This window comes from Lissotriton helveticus, chromosome 5_1, assembly GCF_964261635.1.
Source record: "Lissotriton helveticus chromosome 5_1, aLisHel1.1, whole genome shotgun sequence".
Lineage (NCBI taxonomy): Eukaryota > Metazoa > Chordata > Amphibia > Caudata > Salamandridae > Lissotriton > Lissotriton helveticus.
In genome coordinates, this window is record NC_136065.1 from 1,102,582,447 (window position 1) to 1,102,605,982 (window position 23,536).

A 23,536-nucleotide genomic window follows, 5' to 3' on the forward strand; every position below is an offset into this window, starting at 1 on the left:
AGTGCAGCACTGTGCGAGTTTTGTACTGCAAATGTTTTGCAACATGAGTTAAGGTGTCTGTAGTCCAAAACAAGACGATATGAATTGTCTGGCTTGGAGACAGGAAACAAAGGGTTGTTCATTTGTGAGGTGCAGGTTTCAATCACCCCCTGGTATTCAAGTTGATCTAGGATTTCTTTTACCTGTTTTTTAGCTTCTTGCTTAATCGGGTACTGCCTCTGTGCAGTAGGTTGTGATTTTAACTGGATTTTGTGAGGAGGAGAGTCCTCATCCCATCCCACATGATTTTTATATAAGGCAGGGGCTTGAGCTACTGCCCACTTTCTTGCAAGTGTATATTTTTTATGAATTGGAATATGGTTTGAGAAGGCAGGCATAATGATTCTATATTATTATTATATAGAATCGCAAACATTACCACTCCATAAATGCCATGTTGGTATGTCTGGCTGACATGAACATCTCACATGTCTGTGTACATTTCCCGGGATCAGCACATGACGTGTACATCATGAGAAATAGTCGGATACCACAGATGATGTCTCAGCTGCAAAATGAGTAAGCAGTTCAATTCAGTTCAGTAAGCTTTATTCGGATTGTGTATCAACCGTGAAAGCAAATATACATATACAGACACTAAAATCCAATTACAGATTCATAAAAACAGCAAATATACATGTACAGTCAATTAAGTGCAATTATAAAAATACAATCTCAGTTAACAAGTACATTAAAAGAGCATACATTTTCTCGCATGAATTGATTTTAATATAAATGTCGCAGTATAAAAACAAATCCCAGGCTCTCTTAGTGTAAACAATAGCCTCATAGCAGCATTGGTGGTTATAACATTATATTTCTTAAACAATGGTTTTAGATTGACAATTCTATAGTTCAGATACAGATCGCATAAAAGTAGAAAGTGCTTAGTGCTCTGCTTAGTATGCTCATCACATGGGCATGGGTTGACTGGTCGCTGTTTCATTTTGGGGAATGCGACTAGATAATGAACAAGGCCTAGTCTCATCCTTGTTAATACAAAGTGGTGAGAAGGTCTTGTAACCAGTGAGAAGTAGCTTTGGAAGCCATCGAAGTCTATATACAATTGGTAGAGCTGATATGTGGTTTGTTTCCCAACGATTCTCATCCTGCACTCCTTCTTATGGGACAACAAGTGTTCTTTATCTGCTGTTTGGACAGACCTATCACATCAATTCGATTTTCCAAGATCATGAGCTTAAATAGATCTCTATTAACGTTTGCTCTATATTTTAGCCAAGGGATCTTAAAACAATTGTCCAATCGCAGACAGTCCTTGATAATTGATTGAGTAAATGTTGTCTCCTCTTTAGACCAAATTGATCTCCAGAGCAACACGGGTCTCAGTGCGATCAAGTCTGACAGGTAGTTGAGCCCCACTTAACAATGGATTAGCTAAGAGGATGCTGATGCAGGCAGGCACCGAAGCTTTTAAAAAAAAAATAGTTTTCCTCTAATTGCAATTCTTGACTTAAATGGTAATGTGCCATATGTCATGTCTTTAAAACGGCGGTCCCTTAGTTTGGAGGCAAACCTAAAGAGCCGATGCAATCTATAAAATGATTTCATTTTCCTTGGTTTTATACCACAAACCATTGTATAAGTTTTGGCCTTGTTTATCAACAGCTTCCTCCCATTGATAACATCTGTGAAGCCATCTATTAATCGATGTATGCCTACCGGTGTTCTAGATAGAAGCACATCATCATCTGCATAAAGCAGAACCAGTACATCCTGGCCCTCAGCTTGGGGGGCATCCACCTGTATCAACTTAAGGGCTGTGTCAACTTCGTTGATAAATAAAGTAAAAAGCAATGGTGCTAAGACGCAGCCTTGGCGGATGCCACGTTTTACCTTAAAATTATAAGTACATTCGCCCCGTAGGCCATACCGGACTCTAGTTGATAATTTCTCATATAGCCTTGCAAGAAAGTAAATAATAGGCTCTGGGGCACCAAGGTTAAGTAGAACTGACCAGAGTATAGCATGGTCCACTAAATCGAATGCGCTACTAAGATCCGCAAAGCATAAAAGAGGCCTTCTTGTTTAGCACATGTATATTTTCCAATTAAAAGATCTAAATTAATAAACTGTTTTAACGTACCCAGCCCCTTTCTAAAACCATATTGAGCTTGTGATAAAATCTCATTATCCGCAACCCACTCTTCCGATCTTACTAGTAAAACTCTGCTCATCACCTTTACTGATGAGTCTAATAGGGAAATTGGCTGATAGTTCTCGGTTTCCGATGTATTCCCCTTTTTATAAATGGGGATAATAACTGATTGGCCCCAGGTCGTGGGAACTCCCTCTATAACTACAGGGTTAAAGACTTTAGTGAGTATCGGGCCCCATAGTTCTGGCACCGTTTTATAGACATCTATGCGTACACCATCCGGGCCCGGCGCTTTTCCCCCTTTGCTACCTCTTATTCCTAAACTCAACTTCATCAAGGGTGATATTTAGGGGAATAATGGGACATTTTCTGGGATTTGTAAAGTCCTCCGTAACTTCATCACCTGGATTAAAAATGCTAGAAAAATATGACACCCATTCCTCACAGCTAACATGGCACAAAAATTCAGGGTAACATCAGGTTCCCAACACCAGAACAGTTTTGTGCTATCAAAAGTAAGTTTTATGCTTTAGGACACATGGCAAATGTTGGCTCCTTTGATGGTACACATGTGGCTTTGATCCCACAACAAGCCAATGAACAGACATACAGAATCGCAAACATTACCACTCCATAAATGCCATGTTGGTATGTCTGGCTGACATGAACATCTCACATGTCTGTGTACATTTCCCGGGATCAGCACATGACGTGTACATCATGAGAAATAGTCGGATACCACAGATGATGTCTCAGCTGCAAAATGAGTAAGCAGTTCAATTCAGTTCAGTAAGCTTTATTCGGATTGTGTATCAACCGTGAAAGCAAATATACATATACAGACACTAAAATCCAATTACAGATTCATAAAAACAGCAAATATACATGTACAGTCAATTAAGTGCAATTATAAAAATACAATCTCAGTTAACAAGTACATTAAAAGAGCATACATTTTCTCGCATGAATTGATTTTAATATAAATGTCGCAGTATAAAAACAAATCCCAGGCTCTCTTAGTGTAAACAATAGCCTCATAGCAGCATTTAGACTGTTGAAAAAACTGTCAACAGCTTCTTGCGTAAGTTCCACTAATTCAGAAAAGGTTGTTACCATGCATTCATGAGCCTGAGCATGATTGCCTCCATTGATGTTTGGATCAGCATAGCTGACTGAAGGTCGTACCTGATCGATGCTGCTTTCATCTTGTACTTCACTACCCCTCAATCGTAGTGGTGAAGACTCCACGAATGCCGTCATCAGGATTGGTAGCCGCTGGGGACAGCACAATGCATGAGCCGTTACTGGACCCAACAAGGTATCTGCGTCCATTGGCACATCCGATTGTAGTGCCAGACAGGTGTCCAACACGCATTCTTCGCCGCATAGCAAGCACCTTAATACAGGCATAACACAACTTTGCCACATTGGTCTAAATGAAAGAAACCAAGTCATGTTCAGGTCTCTGAGCCGGGATAGTCCAAGGATTTTAGTTACCCGGTCCCGGTAGCCAATGGCTAGGATCATTTCTTCCCTTGTCGCAGGTGTTTTTTCTGTGACATGGTTTGCCATAGCGAAATAACAGGATCAAAAATAGAATACCCGCTACTAGTCCTAAAAGGAGAGGAAGTCCGCCAAAAATGGATTGGACAAAGTCTGGAAAAATACCCAGGATGGCTTTGAATGGAGTTAAAGCACCCGAAAACACTGCTTTAAATACACTGGAGATACCAGTGGTATCAGAAATATTTAAGATTTTGTTCAGTATTTCTGCGAAATGTATGGGGGAATTAGTTGATAATAATGAATGAATCTCTTCTGTTGTCCTTGCAACTTGGAGATCATACGTTTCTTTTGATGACGTGAGCCTGGTCGGCGTCTGTAGGAGCACAGTCTTCATTCTGCTTAAAGTATCTATTCGAATAGAAGCAATTTTCAAATCGGGCCATAACCTTGCCTCCCTGTCTGCAGACTCGCTGGGGAACAATACATGTTCACAGAACATGACCTTCCTAGTCACAGTTATGAGATAAGGTTTTCCGGGCAGCAAACTACAACATCTGCGATCTACTATTAGAATGTAACTCCCGTTCGAGAGTCTCCTAAAGAATGGTTCTATTCGTGTTGCAGGTGTGCCTAGCTGGTAACATGAAAGGTTATTTGAAGTCCCTTCACAGGCTCCATGCAAACTAATACCCTGACACAGAAGTGTACCGCTCAGTGATCTTGCACAATTATCGCCACTGAGAAACACTTTCTGGCCTTTATTGCTGACACATTCGTGAGTATAGGGCAAGTTCCATATTGACTTAATGTATCCTTTACCCAACCTTTCATACTGGCCTGCCTGTATATATTTTTGGCAGAATTGAAACTGGAAAGTAGTTATCGGAATATTTATTATTCCATGTATTATCCATTCAATGACAGGTCGTTCTGACATTGTCAATGGTAATCTCTCAAGTTTTTCAATGCTCAGAATTGTATAGTCAGCACCCTTCTGTGCCAAACTGATTTGTTTAGCAGTGAGGTTAAAGATATTAAATAATGACGTTGTGTTGATTAAACGCCAAGGCACATAGCCAGAACGCAAATTTTGTAACGTCCAGCCAAGCTGTACAATAGAACGCAATTGGGACTGACCGTGTTGTAACATCAGTAAGTCTTGCGATATTATATCGATTGCTGAAGACACAATGCTGTCCAGAGAATATATTCTGGAGGACAGAGTCATTAACCCATTGTCCACCACAGAAAGTGATTTTTCCAAATTAATACGGTCAATTTCCCGTATTTTTTCTGCTGTCTCAATTTGAGTTACTTTCCAGACTTCGTTATAAGCTGCATATATAGAGGCCGCTATGAAACATTTTTGACGCTGTTTGCGTGGTCCCAATATGAAATCACGCAAGTCAGCACCTTCTGTAAGTAAAGTTAGGTGTTGCTTAATTTCAGCCAGTGTGGACGTTTGTAGCCATTGAAGGCAGAGCTTGCCCACGCTGTAGGTGGTTACTATCCCTGGATGTTGTCTTTGGGAATATCTAGGGTCTGGCCCAGTCAATGTGAACCCCTGTTCTTTGTTCAGGAATCTGTCTTGACAGTTATTTGTATCTGTGGGCCAGATCAACCATTTTTTCCATTCAGGATGTGTTCTGTTTTGGTTTAATATATAGTTTACGTCTATCTCAACATCTATAGAGCTATTACTGTTTACTGTTGGCTTTGGAATAGACGGTTTGTTCAAATCTTTGATTTTGGCTAAGCCAAGACAGGTAGTTTGTTGAATAGTGTCGTTCAAAAATATAATTTGTTCTGGGATCATGCAGGCTCTAAACAATGATTCTATACCTTGTACTTGCCAATCTCTTGTACCCCAAACAGTTTTTGCTTCAATATTATTGTTCCAGAAATCAAACCCAAATGTATTCATTTGTTCAAAGAATGAATCGGAATATATTAATTTTGTGTTTGTAAGCATGGTCTTCATACCTGTCTTATTTGACAATTTGAAATAAAATGTTTCTGCATTACTTGTGTTAAACCCTGAAAAGTATGAATATTTATCATAAAATGTTTTCGAGCTATCTTTTGGAGGAGTAGCACAATGTTCCCATTGGTTATAATTTAAAACATTTCTAGGTTGAGCAGATTTATGTAGATAATGGTTACCATAATGGTTGTAGCAGAACATCTGATCATAATTAGACGAACCCTGCAAATAATCATGTTCTGTAAATTTAGCAGACATCACAAGATCAGACATCATATCATTAATACTTTCAAAGTCCCAATCATCCGCAAATGAGCTTGGTTTTACAAAGTCACTCAATGAGATCTTGAATTGGTGTGGATACTTCAGGATTTCAACCGGACCATAGATTTCATAATCAGTTTTGTCCCATGCTACACCGCCTGGTATAGGATTGGCTGTGAAGTTTACTGAAGAAAGTTCTCTTTTCTCGATGTGTGAAGATGTGTGTGGTTTAAGGACCAAGTTGATTTTCTGGCTTGCTGTGTCCATTTTAGCATATTTCCCTTCATTGAAATGTCCCAAACATAGTACTAAGATGAGGCAAAGAATGAGGATAAATGCACCGAAGGCCACCCAAAATTCAATCCATGGAGAGATCAGATAGGTTTCTTTCAGCTGTTGAAAAAGTTCCTTAGCTTTGTCTTTAAAAGTTTTTGTTGATGGCTGTTTCTTTGCTTCACTCAGGTTTTCAGATGAGTCATTGAAGTTGATGAAGTAGCCGGATGCTGTTCTGTCAATTGTTCCAATTGTTTTTGGATTTTGCTTTGTTTCATTAGCAAAGTCTGCAGTTACATCATCATAGGTTGTTGTTTCTTGATGAAAAGTTTTAATTTGGGTTTTAAGAGGTTCAAGTTCCATTGCTTTGTTGCATAGTCCTTGTTGATTCACTGTAGATTTTCCAAATGTGATCAGTCTTCCAGTTTGAGCCTCTGTATTCGTAGCAAACATTGGTGTTCTGCTACTCCTTGGGAGTCCACTTGGCCTACTGTTTGTTAGCGGCCACATGATTGTGGTTTAACCAGGTCGATGGATACAACTCGGTTCTCCTTTTTACCAGCAAGGGGTGGTAGTACTACTGATCTTGTCCCGTTGACAGACAAGACAGGAACTGCTTTTCTGTAAGAAGGCCCAAATTCCTTCTTTACCGCGATCTTCTCTCTGACTAGATCCCCGACTTTTGGAATCCAGACAGGCCTTGCTGGGACAGGTGGTTTCTCTTCAGTGGTTGTTGGCTGTTGTTTCAGTTTTATGTTGCTCAGGTCTTTTCTTGTTTCATTTAAGTCCTGTAAAATAGCCAAACGATCTTTGATATCAAAGCTTTTGTCTTTAACCACTGAAGTCTGACTATCAAGATCTTGGATCATCATTCTAGTCCTGAACAATAGTTCGTACGGACTGAACCCTTTCAGAGAATTCCTTGGCAGGTTATTTAGACTACGTTGGACACTTATTAGATGTTTGACCCACCCAGCACCCGAACCTAATGCCTTTTCCGTTATAGATTGCTTTATGTCTTGGTTTTTTCTTTACACCATCCCGTATCACTCAGGAAGGAAGTGAGAAGAGTCCCGCTATGCTATGCTCATTTGGCCATGCTTTCCCATAAGCTTGAAGGCTAAAAGGAATACATTAGTCAAAACGTAGCATGCTCCTAGCGTATATGCCATTATAGACTCGCAAATCCTTTTATAACAGTCCAGACGTCAGCCGAGCGCTGGGGTCTACATTATAAGTCAAAATTAGTCTTTTTATGTTAATATAACGCTTTTTTTTTTCTCTTCTTTTTCATGATGGGGGCTTTCTTATTGTTGTTGTTCATCTGGAGTGAAATGCCATGGCAATAGTCCTCCCCGCTCGCCACTGCGATCTCTATTGCAGTCTGGGCAGTTTTTTACAAAAATGTGATGATGCAGGCTCATGCCTGGCCACCAGTACACTGATTGTAATTCTACCAGAGAATCTTTTAGCTTAAGGTGTCTGAGACCCTCACCCATATGTGCGTCTGCTATTAACAAGCCTCTCCTGTCCGTGTTTGGAATTACTCTATCCCCCACTCCAGGGATTCGAGCAAAAGGGACTGAGTTTGCATCGATTATGTATGTATAATTGAGTGGATAATTGATCGGTAGTGCTGAACAGTCGCCTTTTGATGACGTTTTCACCGCCAGCACAGTTTCATCGTCAATGTATTTTACTGCACGCTTTTTTGTAGCTACGGAAGCCGGTTTAGTTGTTACCGCTGTGGCTGTCTCAGCCAATGAATTCCCTGCAACGTGAACGCCATCATGCTGATGACTCAGTGAATGTATCACGTGAGTTTTTGGTAGTCCTTTCTGTAAAAGAACTACTTGTTCCCAAAGCACTTTTTGCTTTATTGTTGCACCTGTGTCATCTTTATAACCGTTTTGAATCCATTTCTGTAAATCGTTATTGTATGATTTGACGCAGTAATACGAATCGCACACAATAAGTGTCGGGAATTCGCGATCGGCATTATCTAGCGCCATTTTTAACGCTATTATTTCAGTTTGTTGTTCTGAATTATTTTCCACTGAGTGTGTTTTTGTAAGTAGAGGTCTTAATTTACCTCCGCGCCACACTTCTTTTACAATTTCGCATGTGGCCTTGTAAGCCAGCTCTCCCCAAACTGAGGGTTGAGCATGCCCGTCTGTATGTATTACACAGGCGTACTGTCGTAAAGGCAGAATGTCGATTGGCAGAGGGTATTCTTTCTCATATTCTAGATATTTTAATTCTTTCATTTCCGGGTCAAAATAGTATTTTACTTTGTCTGTAGCAACAGAATTTACCCATTGTATCCATTCTGGATTTAGTGCAGTTGTCGGTAAATTACATGGTGTTGTTAATGCCTCAAAAGCTGATTCTGCTGTTCTGACTGTAACCTGTCTACCGTCTGCTTGGTATTTTTCTTTTCTACAGCTCTTTGAACCGCATGAACAATGTTTTCCTTAATGCTGAACCTTTTTTCAGCTTCTGTGTACAAATGTGATTTGTATGCTATTGGTACCTTCTCTCCCTCATTAGAGGTCAGGTATGTGAATCCGCATCTTCCTGGGATGACTCGAATCACAAGGTTGCGTGTGTTGTCACGTGTTTGTAATTTTGTTTTAATTAACATGTCTGTTTGTAAAGATCTCAAAATTTCTGTGTGTTTTTGAGTCCAATTGATTCTTTTAAAATCTGGTTTTATTAGATCATAAAGGGGTTTGACCCTTTCTGCATAATTTATAATATAAGTTCTTCCGAAATTCAGGAAGCCTAGAATTGATTGTAGGTTTTTTAGTGTTCTGGGTGCTTGGATTACAGCACATTTCTCTAGGAAATTGTCAGCCAGGCTTTTGCCTTCACTTGATAGTTCATATCCTAAAAACAGGACTGTTAGATGGGCAATTCTTGACTTTTTAAAGTTAAATTTGTAACCCTCTGCTGCGAACCCAAGTATTATGGTGTTCACTCTCTTCAAGTGAGTATCCAAGTCATCATCTGTTAGATAGATGTCGTCGACATAAGATAATGCCTCGTCATCATAGGTTTGTAGTAACTCTGTTACCCTCGCTGAGAATAACCCTGGGCTGTTCTTGAACCCCTGGGGCAAACGACAGAAATTCTTTTGCGTGCCATTTATTGAGAACGCCGTCAAATATCTGCTCTCTGGTGCTATATTTTGACAAAAGAAACCATTAGAAATGTCTAAGGTTGTTTTGTATTTTTTGCGCACTATGTTATTCATTAGTGCAGCACTGTGCGAGTTTTGTACTGCAAATGTTTTGCAACATGAGTTAAGGTGTCTGTAGTCCAAAACAAGACGATATGAATTGTCTGGCTTGGAGACAGGAAACAAAGGGTTGTTCATTTGTGAGGTGCAGGTTTCAATCACCCCCTGGTATTCAAGTTGATCTAGGATTTCTTTTACCTGTTTTTTAGCTTCTTGCTTAATCGGGTACTGCCTCTGTGCAGTAGGTTGTGATTTTAACTGGATTTTGTGAGGAGGAGAGTCCTCATCCCATCCCACATGATTTTTATATAAGGCAGGGGCTTGAGCTACTGCCCACTTTCTTGCAAGTGTATATTTTTTATGAATTGGAATATGGTTTGAGAAGGCAGGCATAATTATTTCTTCGCCATGTGGGCACTCCCTGACAAACTCTGGAGGCCAGTCTTGTTCAGCTAGAAGGATGTCATAGCCCTTGGACAGATTATCCCAAAATAGTCCCCTTATTTTTCTAGTCTTATCCCCTTCTATACGCAATGTTATTTCATATATTTTATGAGGTTTGCTAACTCTGGTATCTGCAGTTTCCACCTGAATGTATTCATTCGTGTCCACTGTCTCCAGATGATTCATAAGGACTTTGCGAGCTATGCTCACTTCTGCTGCGCTGTCTAGCATTGTCTGAGCCCATTCTCCGTTTTTCAGCTGTGTCCTCAGTATTCTCGGCATTGTTGATTACTTTAATACTGGCTACCTTCTTTTTTGGAAATTGTAATTTTTTATTCAGATGAGCAGGTTCTTTGTCTTTGGACTTGACGTGCTCTTCCCTTTGTTCTGATCGTCCTCTTCTTTCCGATTTCTGCGAGGAAGTCTGAAAAGATTGAGAGGGACGTGTATCAATATCTTGATATCTATCAGGTTTCTTTATATTATCCCTATTTCTAAGGTTGTATTTTTTCACAGAGGGCTCCCGTTGGGGAGACTTGCGTCCTTGGTCGGGAGATCTTTCTCTCCGCCAAGGAGACCTTCCTCTGGACTGGAATCTTTTTTCTTTAGGATTGGATTGCTTATTTCCATCCCAGCTCTTTTTTTGAGTGTTTAAATTATTTTTTATAAATACTTTTTCAGGACTTTCAACTAGTTGGGGTTTCACTGGTATTCCACCCAAACTATCTCTTCCTAGTTCTTCATAGGATTTTTCTATGATTCTGGCAATTTCCGATGGTTGGTCTGCTATATTTGTCTCTTTTAACCTCTGGCGAATCGCCACATTTGCCGCTTCTCCCTTTATGTTGGCTAATAATATTGCAGAGACCTGCTTGAAGTCTTTCAGTAGTTTCATACCGAGAGTTAAAGCGGGTTCTGGACCGTATTCATCTTGAATCTGTTTTAGCACATCTGGTATTACTGACATGGATGGTACACCATGTGTTTTTGTGTAAATGGAAGCAAAGACTGTTCCCCAAGTGTCACAATCCTCCACATGTGGTGCGATTCCCATTGGAAGACAGATAGTCAGAATCCTATGTTTCTCAACAGGGGTGGTATCTGGAAACACCGCCTCTATTTGAGTTATTTTTTGTGCTAGCCAGAAAGGAATTTGTTCCCGTTTTGCGGGTACCTTACCTAGACAGGACTGTATGTTCTGTGGTGTAATTTTATTTGTGTTCCCCTGATGACTGGTCAGCTGTGGAATTTTAATTTCTGGTTGGATTGTTGAAGTCCGCATTACATATTGGACTAATTGTCTATGTATTTTATTAATTGTTTTAGCTGTGCTAAAAGTTCTGGTGCAGGCATTTCTTCAATGTCTGGATGTGGTGTGTATCCGGCTAGGACCGGCCACGTTGCTCCTGGTCTACCTAGTGGACCGAGCCTGGTGATGTGATTATTATGTTTTAGGGCACCATTAAACAAGAGCAGATGCTCTTGGAATTTGAGTGGTATTTCCACCTCCTCGAAAGGAGTGTACTCACTAGGAGGTTCCTCTATTTTGTAATAGTGGAAGTCCTTTGTTACAGCGTTTGCTGCTTTAAAGTTTATCCATGAATAGAATACCTCTGTCTGCCGATATTCGTGTGCCTCAATTACGAATATGACTGTACCACTTCTTGGTGTCAGTCCATTTTCTATAAGTTTTAGGGTTATAGATTTCCTTATGTTGACTGGGATGAGTATTGCATCTGGGTCATTTTCCAGCAGAGTATTGTCTGCTACTAGGAGTTCAGCTGCTAGTCTAACTGTCTCCCTTTCTTCTTCACTTTCTGTCATTTTACTGACAGGAAGGTTATTCTGTTTGTTTGCAGATCAGGTTTCTATGGAAACAAAGATTAGATGCACAATATTTTGGAACAGTGTATCCTTCAACGTTGAATAAACCAAGAACCATACATAGGAGTCTCCTCCTGCGAGGTTTGGCGGATATGACCTTTCACCCACTCCAGACGTCTTTGGAGTATTATGGGAAAAAAGGGGTTCTGTGTGAAAAAGCACGACTGAGTTACTCTAATGTCTTGCGTTAGTTTTATCGCCTATCCAAACGTTGGGCGCCATGTAGTGTAGTTCCTATTATCCCAATAGGCTCTGCGCATTGGAATAATATCTTCAATAGTATAGACCTAGGGCAGAGGTTAACTAGGTCTTCTACCGACGATATTAGACTTAAAGTTTTGTGTTTGCCAGCTAGCTCAGAGTTCACTAGAAACTTTCTCGAATAGGCAAGGAGGATTTTAACCTCCCTGGATAGACAAGAAGGGATTTAGTTTCTGACAACCATAGAACATGACAACTTTGCTCTCCCCTAATCAAGAGTGTATCTCTAGAGTCGTGTGAAAACAATAGCCAATTTATTTTACTCAGTCAGTACGTGCATTCTTAGTTTCACCAGTTTGTAGAGAAATAAGAGATGGGTGTGGTTCAATAAAAGATGTTATTTATTGATCAGTCTCTTTTCTCATACAAGAGAAATGAATCGCTATTATTGCAATACTTGTAGTTAAGTAAAGTGCATACAGTAGAGACAGAATTATAAAATAATACTGTAAAAGCATTGATATGGTTTCCGAGCCATATGATACTTTAAAATGGATAAAATAGATACATACATATATACATTTGACTAATCATACTCAACTGGTGCTTCTAACCACGCCTACCCCAGTGTACCTGACCTAAGCCTAATACGTGGGCGGGAGTAGATAAGTAGCAGTTTAAGTTAAGTTGTTTTGCCAAGGGACTGATTCGAGAATTCTCTGCAAGGGGTTATTCAGTTCTGTACCAGAGATCTAGAATGATGGAGGGCTGGTATCTCTTATCCCAGGTCTTGATATTCCAGCTGCCTGCGAGGGCTGCTTGGAAGTGCCGGAGCTGGATTTCTCGGCAGGAGAAAGGCAGCGTCTCGTTCTCAGCGTGTCAGGAAGGCGGGGCAGCGTCTGTGGGCTTTGCTCTCTGCTGGGCTCCTCAGCACGTCTCGCTGCTCCGATCTCGTCACCACCGCATGTGTTTGCTTAAGGCAATGTCGGTAATATTTAAACCTGAAAGGTGCCGAGATTGACGTAAGGATGGACATATATACGTCAATAAGGATGTCATATGAACGGGCTCGTTCGCACATTCTTTTGCTGAAGTTCTCGGTGAAATCAAAACAATGGCTATGGGAATTTCCCAGGTCGCTGTAGGTTTGATTTGTTTTGAGAACTCCGTATGCCTTATCAGGGGCTGGAGGAATATCGCTTGTCTAATTAGATGGCATGCGTTATGACCTAATCAGATAACACGCTTCTGTGCCGTGGTGTGGCTTAATCAGATAACGGTTTTTGCACCGTTGGATGGCTGCTAGTTAATTATTAACCAAACCAGGGTCAGGAATAGGGGAATCGATACAGTACCTATAGGAATACATCACACCCTGAGTGCGTGTGGTGAGATTGGCCTGCCATCCAATAGGAATGCAAGGGGGATATGTGTGTCCATGGTAATTCCTGGTATGAAAGGAGTGCAGGCGTGAGTTTAGTATGTATGAACTTTTAGAAGTTGGCATTTCTGTGTACTGTGTGTCTGCCTGCCTGTTGTGAATTGCATGTCTGGCTTGTTATTGCCAGGAGCTGAGATGTGTGGGTGGCTCCAGGAGCCAGGAGGAGTCAGCCCAGTGGTGAACAGAGAGATCTGCATGCAGATGGGAGGGAGGAGTTGCACCTGGGACCTGAATAGGACTGTGCCTTCCCTCCACAATGCTGGCTCCGCCCCCTGTGGTGCATCTAATCGCTCAGCCTCCACCTGACAAAGGAGAGAGGAGCTGAGCAAAACAAAGTGCTCCAAAGCTCCCCTAAACCAGTTCTGACTGGTGTCACCAAGCCCTGTGCTGTGACACAATGGGAAATTTTAGTATAAATATAGGGGCTGTGACCCCATGAAAGGGTGCTGTTCTTGTGCCAGAATCCTCCTGGGGCGTGCTACTGCTGGGGCCCAGGGGCGGCTGCCATGAGGGCTTTCCTCCCTGGGCACTGCATTGCCCCTTGATGCCTAAAGGGCTTTTGGGACCAACCACAGCTTAGACCTATTAACAAGGTCAAAAGCTGAGGTTAGATCCATAAAGGCCAGATGCAGAACACCTCCTTTGGCAAAGGTGTACTTCCTGATCACCAAATGAAGATACAGGCATTGGTTTAGTGTCTTCTTCCCCTGCCTGAATCCATATTGGAGATCGGAAATAACATTAGCGTGATGAAGCCAGGCTGTGAGGCGATCCAGGACTACCTTACCCATAACTTTAGACGCAGATTCTAAAAGCGAAATTGGTCTATAGCATGCCGGGTCGTCACGAGGGCCCTTTTTTAAAATGGGGACAATGACTGCCTTTGCCGATGAAGGGGGAAGCCGTAAGCACAGGCGGCATTAAAAATGTATGTTAGAATCTTGGCCTAGACTTTGGGATCTGCCTTATAAAGGTCAGCTGGTATCCCGTCAGGGCCAGAGGTCATTCCCCCCGATGTTGTTATAATGGCTTTATGGACCTCTTCTTTGCTGAAATGGAGAAGGGAGCTAACTAATCTGTGAACTGTATGTCCCACAGCTTCTGCTAGATTGGTGTTACTATAAATATTACCAAAGGGCTGGACCCATTTCTCTGCAGGTATTCTGCAGTCCTTGCTTGAGTTTGACTCATCTGAAAAGAGAGGACAGTTAACTATGGACCAAAATCTAAAATTATTAGACAGTACACTAGCTTGGCCAAGCTCCTCCCAGGCATACACTCTTAGTTGTTTTTTCCTCCCGCAAACTGCTAGTTTATACACCTTCCTGTAGCTCCTAGTTAGTACTGGGTCCCTCAGTTTTTGCTTGACAGCCTTCATTAGCTCCTTAAGGGCAGCTGAGCAAGTGTCATCAAACCATCTTTTTAGTTTTGGGGATTTCACCTTAGTTTTAGTCACTAGATTCGAACCCACCTGTTTAATAATGATATCAAAGGCATCTAAGGTGGCTCTATCCTGTAGTGTAGGGTCCATACATACTTTGGGCTCTGAGGCACAGGTAGAATACAGATTCTCCAGGAAACTATCTGCAGAAATCGTTTCCCACCTCAGCCTTCGTGCCTGATCTTTGGTACTAAAATTTGTGTTAGTACTATGACTTGCAGCCCCCCCAATTAAAACAGAAGAGAGGAGGAGAAACAATATTAAAGGGTTATGATCACTAAAACAGTTACAGTTACAGATAACATTAAAAGTCTGTAGAACCGAAGTTAATAAGGCAGATGAAAAAATATGGTCAATTATGCTAGCGCTACCATAACCCAAGTAGGTGGGGACCAGGGCAGACTTATCAGATTGTTGTAAACAATTCAGATTAAACTCAGAGAGCAGTCCTTCAACGAGTGTTCCTGACAATGTGCGCTCAAAGTGGTTTAACCCCTGTAAAAAGTCTACTACCTCCAGTTCTAAGGGGCAGTTAAGGCGGTACAAAAGGGGGTGGTGGTGGACGGAGCATCTGAACCAATCAAACACTCACACCCAGTCAAAAGATCTGGGTTTGATCCATCACCGTTCTTTAGCCCACTCTGCCACCCCAGTTCAGACATGGCTATATGCAAATCAGTCTGACCCTGTGCCTCATGGGAACAGTCCAGCCCGAACTGCCAAGCCATCCCTGAACCGGAACCACCCCCTTTTATACCGCCAAGGGGCAGTTAAGGCAGCATTTCGGAGTATGAAAATCCCCCATAATTAACGTGTCATAATAAACTGGGCCGCCTTCCCCATAATTTTTTACTAAGTCTTCTTAGGGCCAAGAGATGTTCTGTCTTGTGTGTCCTAGAGAAGGAATTATAGAAATTCACCACTAACATGGTGGTGAGATTCTTTTCTGACAGTTCCACTGCTAACACATAGGGTGATGGGGAATCAATCAGTTTTGCCCTATAACAGAGTTTGAGGCTCAACATTAAAAGAAGGCCTCCCTTGGATCTGCCCATATTAGACGGATTGCTTGTTTACAGAATGAGGTGAAGCCACTGAGATGAAAGCAATCAGTCGGTTCCCGTGTCTCTTGTAGGGCAATAATATGATGTTTGGCAGGAAAGCGTACCCAAGAAATATCACCCTTCTATATTCCAAGACAATACCTTCATAGAGGCATCATTGGAAATAGCTGGAAAAGTGGTAGGGTTAGGGGAGTTATCCAACAAACGTTGAGCTAAATAAGATTCCGGTTGTAAAATCTTAACCTGTGATGTTTCCGCTGCCATGGCCAGTCAATCATTTGGCTCAATTCCTTGTGGGTTTGCTAGTGGTAAAAACCGATTTCTTATTGGTAATGTAGTATTTAATAAATTTTTTTGAGGGCGAGTAACCAACTTAAATGGCCTCTGCCAGCCAGGCATCTGCCAGTCAGTATTTACTAAGGAATATTTACGAGGGTAGAAAGTTTGCAATGGGACTATTTTAATTTTTGATTCAGTAGCATATTTTTGTTGACAATCTAATAATGCTTTGGCTTGCATTGGCTGCTTGAGGTTAACAATTATACAATCCCCCTCAATATTTTTCCTAGTACCATGGCCGATCCAACCAACCCTTCTGTCCATGATGATATCTGGGGTAATATTTGAGCCATTTACCACATTATTATTACACCAGTGAATGGTCTTGTGTATCAAATCTAATGAGGTTTCCTTAGTTCCAGTTGTAAGTGGGGGAACCCCCAAAAGCACAGCTACTAAAGGAGCCAATTGGGTGGGAGATCAAGTATACATTTGATTGTCGATGTTAACTGTTTGTGATGAGCTAACTTGTGGATAGATGGCAAGTCCCGTTGATACTTTCCTGGGCTTCCTGATAGACTTCCCGTGATTCAGTGCCCCCCCCCCCCACCCCCACTGGTGCACAATCAGTAGTTGTAGCACTAGGATGAGGAATACCCAATGGGGTTTGAGTATCGGTTGCCTGATGTACTTGTGTGCTACGGATCAGGGGTGCGTGTTCCGAGCCTGTAGGGACTTGACGAGCGCCCCACCTCCTGCCAGCTACAATATCATCCCTCACAGAACAATTGTTATGTATAGAGAAAAAGGTGTCAAGTTTTAACTTTTTGCCTTCTAACTTGTAGATTACAGGTACTAGCAAGGTTTTGGTCATAGTCTCTAATCTTAAGAAGAGGCTATGAAATTAAATGAAATGAAATGAAGTAGCACTTGTAAAGCGCATGGTTACCCGAAGACATCCCAGCACTAGGGTCGAACCGCAGTAGACTAAGGCAATCAGTGTGGAAAGAGCCAAGTCTTAAGCTTCTTACGAAAGGTAGAGTGGTCTGATTCTTTACGCAGATGGAGCGGCACGGTGTTCCAAAGTTTGGAAGCATTATTGGAGTAGAGATGTCTCCCACTTCTGGACCTCCTAATTCAGGGATCGAACGCTAGATGAAGATCATTAGAGCGTAGCTGTCTACGCGCTTTGTAAGGTCGGACAAAAGATGAAATAATATCCGGTCCCATTCCCCCCAGCATCTCATGGGTAGTACAAGAGCTTTAAAATTAACCCTTTCCTAAATAGGAAGCCAATGTAAGGATCGAAGGGCGGGTTTGGCAGATTGACGACTAGGGACACCCTCAAGGGTCCGGGTGGCACAGTTTTGCATAATTTGAAGTTTTTTGAAGACCGCACTGGGGGCACCCAGATAGAGGGCATTGCCATAGTCCAGGCGAGATAGATTCAGCGCCTGGACTACGGGCTTCCTTACTAAAGGAGGAAGCAGGGGCAGCACTTTGCGCAACAATATTAGGATGCCGAAGCAAGAGGCAACTGCTTTCCTGGCTTGAGTTTTAAAATTGAGTTCAGAGTCAAGGCAGAAACCCAAGCTCTTTATTTCCGATTTGGGCACCGGCGGAGGGTCAATACATGATGGTCAGATGGAAGCAACCTCGAGGGGGGAGGGGTTGCCGAGCAACATAAGCTCGGTCTTATCCCCATTCAATTTAAGATGGGAATGACACATCCATCTCATCACCTCCTCGAGGCAGGGGCCAAGACCAGTTAAGGGGGCACTTTTATGATTGAATGACGGAAAACATCCTTTACAACGCAACTTTTACCACGCAGTGCCTTTACAATGCAACTTTTAAAACGCAAACTATTACAACGCATTGCGCTGGGGGGCGCTCTAGGGTAGGGAATGTGTTTAATGTACTATCCAACACCTTCCCTACTATCCACGGGGACTGGAGTTGGAATAGTAAATTAAACAATTCACTATCCAGCGCCTAAAAGCACTATGCGTTGTAATGGTATGCGTTGTAAAAACCGTGTTGTAAAAGCATGCGATGTAAAAGCATGCGTTGTAATGTCATACATCCTTGAATGACACCACTAATTGGGTATCATCGGCATACGTAATTATATGCACCCCAAAAGGCAAGACAATCTCTGCGTGGGGTGCCATATAAGCATTAAAAAGAGTGGGACTCAAGGATGACTCCTGAGGCACTCCACAGTACAAATGTCTCTGACTTGAGATGGCCTCCCCCCGAAAACCTGGTAAGATCTATCCTCCAAGAAGGAACACAACCAATCAAGCGCTGTTCCTGTTACACCCAACTCTTTAAGTTGGTGAATTACGATACAGTGATTCACTGTATCAAATGCCGCGCTGAGATCTAACAATATCATGGCTAGAGATCTCCCTACATGGAGGATTCTTCTTAAGTCCTCTACAGCGGCCAATAAAGCAGTCTCAGTCCCTTGCAAGGGATGTAGAAGCTTACCCACCATATTAACAGACTTCTTCGCTATTTTACTCATCCAGGGTAAAAGTGAAATGGGGCAATAATTGTCAAGACAGTCTGGATCTAAACCAGGCTTCTTCAGCAATGCCTATACCAACGCCTTTTTCCATAAGGGAGGAACCACTCCAGAGGAGAAGGAGAAGTTAATCATATCTATGAGGAATGGGCCAACCGAGCCTACTACAGATCTAGGAATTTTAGGGGGGATCGGATCTCGAGGTGATCCACTCTTGACCAGAGCAGAGATAGTGAGGAAAGCTTCCTCATCCAAGGGAGGAAATACTTCCAGTGCGTGAGTCTCCCTCCTAGCAGTGGTTGCTTCAGGGAGGAAGATTAAATCAGGTTCGGTAAACAAAATGCGGATTGATTGAATTTTATTATGGAAGTAATCCGCAAGCTCATTACAGCGTTCATCAGTGGGAACAAGGGCATCAGGAGCAACTATGCCTTGTGTGAGTTCCTTAACAATACGAAAGGTTTCACAAGATGAATTTGCTGAGCAAGAGATTTTTCTGCTATAATAGGGAGTTTGAGCTTTTTTAATTTCCGTCTTATATACTTTGACCGTGTCCCTATATTCTTTTTTCAAAGAGGAGGAGAAATCTTTCCTCTACACTCTCTCCGCCTTTTTCCAAATCTGTTTTAGTTTCCGTAGCAGGGGAGTGTACCAGGCCGATTTATTGGGGCCTTCCTTCATTTTATAGATCTTTTTAGGAAGAACAAGATCTAAGGTGTCTTTCATCCAATGATTAAATTGGGCATTGGCCACTTCCAGATTTGGGTTAATTAAGGGTGTGCAGCCATCTAAGAGAAGGATCCAATCTTCTACCTGCAGTTTCCGCCAACAACGGGTGGTTTTCTTTACAGGTCGAGCAGAAGAAATAAACACCTTGGGAGACCAATCACAGGAGACCAAATGGTGATCAGACCAAGGGATAGGTATAGGTTTATGGCAGTGCAATTCCTGCTGATTTGAGAACACTGGGTCAAGAAGATGCCCTTTCACATGGGTAGCATGAGATACTCCTTGTACGAGCTGCAAGATCAGCAGAAAATTCTACGGCACTCTTAGATGTAAGGTCATCAAAGTGAACATTCAAATCCCCTAAGATAACAAAATTAGAGGCTGTAGTAACTAGATTGATAATTGCTTCAGGTAAAGAGGACAGAAACTGGGCCGAAGGTCCAGGAGGACGATATATGAGGATACCTGAAAGAGAAAGCAAAGGAGAGAAACCTACCGAAAAATTGAGGTTTTCACACTCCGTTAAAGGACTTCCAAAAGTTTGACATGTCAGATAGTTTTTACCCAGCAACAATTCCAGGTTTGGCTTAGCCGGTGCCCGTGGCGTAGTTGGTTTTGTCCATGGGGACTTTCTCAAAGCTTTGCTTCCACCAGTTCGTTTTCTCTTAGTTGGGGGACTATCCAGAACATCACCTACTGTTAGAGTGGCCATAGGTATACCAGCAAATGAGTCCTGACCACCCATTTGACCTTCCAACGGTGTGATTGAGGGTATGGAAGAGCATATTTCTTCTGTCAGTCCCGGTTTTCCTCCTGGGTTAAACCACGCCCAGTATTGCCCAATACTATTTTCTCAGTCTCCAGAGAGAGTCTTATCTCAGTTAGGGCTATCTCCTTTGTTATGGCATCTGCTGCCCTGGTTAAGAAGGAGTTTATCATTCCAACTGGACCTGCAGCATTTGTCCCTGAGGGTCCCCCAACAACCAGTTTCCTTTTACCCATTTCCCGCTAATCAGGGAGCGCTTATGTTATTGAACACTTGACGCAGCCCACAGTACCAAATGCAAACCGAGCCCCCATGCTTGAGAATAGGTGCAACAAAGGTTTCTTCTTGAGTTTAGAGCCCTAGGGCTACAGAGCACTACAAATTAGATGAGGAATTATGGCTAATTATGACTAAAACAGGGCACAATCACCACAGTAGGAAAACGTCATGCAGGTACCTTTCAGGCTTTGGTACACTACGCCGAATCCTGGTGGGACAAAGTCCGGGCCACAGGAATCAAGAGACCTGGCCCAGCCCAGCCACTCCTGGCCGCGGACGGGCGCAGACAGGCCCGCTGTGATTTTATCGCGCCCCCCAGCGCAGTGTCAGCTGCAGTAGTGCAGGGGCCTCTGGGTAATGTAGTTCCGTTGGGCCGTTCTCCTCATGGCCAAGAATGGATAATGGAGGAATCCAGCCGTCCACCTCACGGTAGCAGCGGAGGCTGCTTGACAAATGCCCCAGTCAGGTTTGTGTTCCCCACTGCATAAGGGCCGCTGTGATTTTATCACACCGCCAGCATGGTGTTAACTGCGGGAGTGCAGGGGCCTCTGGGTAATATAGTTCCATTGGGCCGTTCCCCTCACGGCTGAGAATGGAGAAGGGAGCAATCCAGCCGTTCACCTCACAGCAGCAGCGGAGGCTGCTTGACAAATTCCCCGGTCAGGATTTGTATATTTTTGGCCCCACCACCAAGAATAGTTCCAGCAGTACGGTCAGACCAACTAAATTAAATCCAAGCTCCTTGTTGCGTGGCAGAAGTCCTACCAAAGATAAAATGAAACAGTTGTGATTCCACTCTCATAGGCCCGGAACAGTGGACAATAAAGACAGTTGACACGTTTCGGGGGACAAAAGGTTGGTAACAGGCCACCTTCCTCAGGATCATCTGATGAATAATGATAATGGGATGCTTGAATCTACTCAATCTCGTACGGGTCCAAAATTATTGAAATAGCACAGTGCAATGAAGAATCTTAAAGGGATAATAGAGAAATCTTCACAATAGTGGGCACCCATCCCATTTCATATAATCTGCTGTAGCTGTTTGAAATTGTAAGAAATCTGTGAAGAAGCCTGGAAGAATAGAAATCTCGGTTATTCCCGGCTCATGGAAAGGAGTACTAAATGAGGACGAGAATATAGTCATAAGCAGCTGTGGAGACAGGTAAGTCAGGATGCAACAAGGTTGAAGTCCTAGGGCTCCTGGGACCTGATGGATAAAAGCCCTTGAAATAGGCTTGAGAGTAGTTTGTCCTGAACAACTTTTTATTAGATGTACCCACAGCGAACAAGCATTTGTCCCACACCTCCTCTTGGAGCTCCTTCTTCCTCTGTGTTAGGGCTTGTTCGTAATCTAATCTTACATTTTGAACTAACACTTTATACTTGGGTTACTGGCGAGTGCCTATTTTAACTGGTTCAGCGAGTTAGTACAGGTACAGTTAAACCAACCCCTATTTTGTCTATGCTTCCTACTCGATGGTACGGTTAATAGCTTATCAATGGTATCATTCATTTTATTAAGGTTAGTTAATATTGTAGCTGATTCAACCTCCATTTCAAGACTGTCATATATCTCCTTACCACATTCTAAAACAATATTTTTTAAAATTTTAACTGAGTTAGTACCTTTCCACCTAATTGTGGTGCCGTTTGGTCTACACGGGATAATATTACCAGTAACTGTTTGTTATATTACAAATGTATTGCCCCACACGACCATTGGCATGATAATACAATTATGATCACTAAGTAGCAATTCAGCAATCCATGGAGTAGAACATAGATGTACAATGTTTGCGGATACTAAAACATGGTCAATCGTGGTTAAGTCATTTCTTCCAGCGGGTCCGGGTCCCGGGGTGGAAAAAGAGTGGCCGCCATCTTGGAGTGGTGTTTTGCCGGGAGGGGGGCGGTGACCACGAGCGGACTAGCGCTCGGTGGGTGTGGATGTTCGCCTACATAAAGCTCCCTTGCGAGCGCAGCGAGATCGCGCAGCGGGATCGCCTGACTCGCGCCTGAGTCAAGCCAGAGTCCTGCCCGTCAGCGTCCCGGCGGCGTTCCGGTCGGCGGGTGGGGCTCTGCTATCCATCATGTGCAAATCCGTTGCACTAACTTTGCGCTACTCGTGTGAAGAGCTGCGCTCTCTAAATCATCGGGAGAGCGGCTGTTGCTCTGTTTTCCCCGGGCGCCATAGAGGCAAGTCTCGCTGCCCTTGTTGTGGCTGGCGCCCCAACCGTGCGCTGTCATCTGCCCCCATTAGTAACATAGCTGGAGCTGAGTATTCCTGCATGCTCTTAAACACCAGATCGGCGTGCAGTCATGCGCAGGACATCTTTGAGCTTCTCCACACAGAAAAGCCACTCTGTCTAATGCTGACCGAGACTTGGTGGGGAGATTCCTCCAACCCTGACGTGACGTTGGCTATCCCGCCTGAGTATAACATCTTCAGGAAGGATAGAGCCAAGGGTAGGGGCGGAGGGGTCGCACTGGTGGTGAAGAAGGGCACGCTGTGTACCATCCTGCCTGCGGAGGATATCCGCGGCTCTGAATCGCTGGCGTTTTCAATCGTGCTAGCGCCGCACCAATCAGTGAAGGGACTAGTCTATCGACCTCCTGGCCCGCCTGGAACGTTCTTTGAAGACCTTGACTCGGTTCTGCTGGGACTGGCCCTGAGAGCTGAACTTTGTATAGTAGCTGGAGACTTCAACGTTCGGATGGATGATCCGTCCGACCCCGCTGCTATTAAGCTCTCCGAGGCCATGACCCCGCTGGGCCTTCTCCCCTATTTGCATGGGCCGACGCACGTTAAGGGTCACACTCTAGACCAGGTCTTTTCTACTTCTGTTCTGGTGGTGAGAGAGATTCTCCCGGTTCTGTGGTCTGATCATTGGCTGGCCAAATTTGCGATCAGTGGCGCTTCCAGGTCGTCTATCTCTGCCCCACAGCAACGGGGTCGTGCGTTCAGAGCGCTCAATAGAGTGACTCCGGAGATGCTGGCTCTGGCCGCCTTGGATCATCCTTGTCCTCTCTCCGGTGAGCTGGAGAGGGA